Here is a 3,081-nt window from a genome sequence, read left to right as displayed (position 1 = left end):
GGACCAAATCGCTTGAGAATTAGATGTATTAGGTAATATTTAAGTTTCTTGTCAGCTCTGAAATTTCAATGTTCTCCATTCATGAAGCAGTTTAGGTCATACATAACTTTTGGAAGGCAGGGTCAGGGGCTCCAGGTCATGAGGCAGTCTCCGGGGCAGCTCAGAGAAGTGGGGCCATCTCGGAACTGGATTCTGTGTCTAGGTTCCACTTTGTTTCACTGGTCTTGGACACCTGGATTTATTCTGCTCTTAACTGTTCTGTGGACTTCTGCAAACTCCTGTTCATCTTTTGGACTCACCCATAACTCCCAGTTACGATTCACTTCTCCCAGACACATCATTTTACTCTTTGTCCCTCATCCTCTTTTATGCTTATATGATGTGTGTCAATGTTTACCTTGACCCTTGACTAGATCCCGCTGCCAACTTTTATTTTATCCTCCAACCAACTTTATTGAACATACCAAAATTCTGTGTACAAAGTGTCGTGGACCTGCTGCTTCAAAACATGATCCTTTCTTACTAATATTTTGATAAGTCAGTCCATTGAGTGTCCAAAAGCAGCTTACTCTAAACTTAATAGAAAAGTGCCCAATGCACACTAAAGAAATGGCATCACTACTGGAACTTTAATAGTTCCCCAAGATAATTAACATTGAGCCCTTATGACAGGCTTCTGGAGAACTGATATGAGATATTAAGAAGTCATTTTGTGCACTGTCTCTGTGATGACATCATGTTTCTGGATCATCATGTTTCCATTATCTTTTTTTTGTAGTTTTATGGTTTTATTAACACAAATCTGTGCACACAAGCTGTCTATTCATTTTCTTCACTGCACAACCTGGCATTGGCATTGGTGACTCTGATTACCAGTTGGGCTGCTCTTTCCACAATGGCTTTGTGGTTTTTGGAGGAGACATCATGAGCAATCTCTGCACAGTAAGATTTATTGCACATCAGTAGCTCTTCAAGCTCCTTGACGTTGTGGATTAGGAACTTCTGGAAGCCACTGGGCAACATGTGCTTTGTTTTCTTGTTGCTCCCATAACCAGTGTTGGGCATCAAGATCTGGACCTTGAATCTTCTGCGCACCCTACTGTCAGTGCCTCTGGATTTCCATCAGTTGTGCTTAATTTTGACATATTGGTCTGACTGGTGCCGGATGAACTTCCTGGTCCTCTTTTTAATGATCTTGGGCTTCACAAGAGGTCTGAGGGCAGCCATGATGCCCAGTATCAGATGGCTGCCACCTCCGCAGGCAGCACTGAGGAAGAGAGGGGAACCATGTTCCCATTATCTGATTCTAGACACACCACAGGAATATCAGTGAGGTGTGAGGTCTGAGGTTGGCGTAGCTGCTTGCTGGGCTAGAACAGATATCACCCCAGCATGCTCATCTGACAGCATCCCGTGGCATCCCAGATTAAGTCCTTGTGAATCAGTGCCCAGGACTCTCAACAATGGCTGGATTCTTCATTGTGTCCTCCAAGTGCTGCTCCAAGGTCATCTCCATCCTGCCTGCTGTCCATCCGGCTCCTGCCCTGATGCCAACTTTCTATACTTAGTCTTCCATAAATGAAAGTCTTACAATATCCAAATACTTCCTGGACAACGGATTAGCCCCAAATATTTTATTTCATGTTGCCGAAGGCATGTACAGGGTTACAACAGATTTCATGATTTAAATTCTTTCTCGTTGCTTACCTCTGGGGAGGTAAAGAGGTGGAAGGAAAACTTACTCTTTTTTTTTAATTTTCTTAAAAAAATTATTTATTTGACAGAGAGAGAGAGAGAGCACAAGCAGGGGGAGCAGCTCATGACCTGAGCCAAAGGCAGACGCTTAACTGACTAAGCCACCCAGGTGCTCCAAAAACTTACTCTTTTGTAATACCTTTTGAATTACTAGCCAAAAAAGAAACTAAAACTTTTGTTTCAAATGAAGCAAAAAAATAATAATAATCTATCCTGAAATAACTTCCTTGTTTGGCTGACATCATTCTGCCCTGGGAAGGATCATCCTGCAGGGTGGTTACAGAAGTACAAAGTGCGTCACACATCACTGGACAGTGAAGAATGAATATGCATCTTGGGAAGGAAACTGCTTTGGGGAGCTTTATGTTTTTGGGTTTTTTTTTCTGCTTTTCAGTTAACTGAGTCACAGTTTGATGGAGCAGACTAAGAATATTCATTGGCCTCTGTTACTTTATGAAAATGATAGTTTAGAAAAATCCAGATGCACTATATAAACTTAGGTGTACTATATATTGTATATAGTATACACACTGGATATGCTTCATACTTTGTTAATTTGCTGGTATTTGATATAACTGGTGATTTCTTCATGCTCTGCATGTGGAGAAAGAAGGTGCTATTTCCAACCAAGTCATTTATTTGCTGTGAGATCTTTGGCCAAGTCTTGCCCTGGATCTCCTTGACCCACATCTTTCACACAAGGGAAGACTTGCCTTTGAGGGACAGTTGGGAGGAAAACACAGATCCAGACAATAAAGTCTTTTGGAAAGTTAAAAGTACTATTTGAAACCTAAGTATAGCAGTAATTATTTCTCATGTTTAATCCTCAGAACACTATGGAAGGAAACTGGAAACTAGACATTGGTTCAACTTGCCAGATTAGAACACGAAGGCTAAAGAATGTTCCCTGAATTCCAAAGCAAGTCAGTGGTGAAGCCTGCTGTATCTGCCTTTTCCCAGCCCAAGGAAATATCCTCAAAGCTGGAGGTTAGTGGTCAGTGGTCTTCAAAGTGGGAATAGCAGCATCTATTTCCAGATCCTCAGCTTCGTGTGGAAGCAGGGCTGATTGCTCCCTCGGGGTCTCCTTCCCAAAACCGCTTTCATAATCTGCCCTTCTGCTTGATATAAAGAATGCATACTCTTAACCTGCCCTGAACTGCCCTAGGGAGTCAAAAACCTCTGGGGCACCAAACAAAGAGACACTTTGAAATACAGATTTCTGAAAAGGCTCCTTTAATAATTAATCAAAAGAAAAAAACCCCACCTACCTTTTGTCTTACATTGTCTTTTCCTTTTTTTTGCTGGGGGTGGGGGGAAGGAATTGGC

General features: G+C 41.9%; 1 pseudogene; it reads right to left on the bottom strand.

Annotated features, from left to right (window-relative positions):
- Nucleotides 1-697: 697 nt before the first annotated feature.
- LOC118356450 lies at nucleotides 698-1,516 on the bottom strand (annotated as a pseudogene).
- Between the last annotated feature and the right edge of the window lie 1,565 nt (nucleotides 1,517-3,081).

Source organism: Zalophus californianus, chromosome 17 (assembly GCF_009762305.2).
Source record: "Zalophus californianus isolate mZalCal1 chromosome 17, mZalCal1.pri.v2, whole genome shotgun sequence".
NCBI classification, from domain to species: Eukaryota; Metazoa; Chordata; class Mammalia; order Carnivora; family Otariidae; genus Zalophus; species Zalophus californianus.
This window is presented reverse-complemented; position numbering and strand designations above follow the sequence as displayed.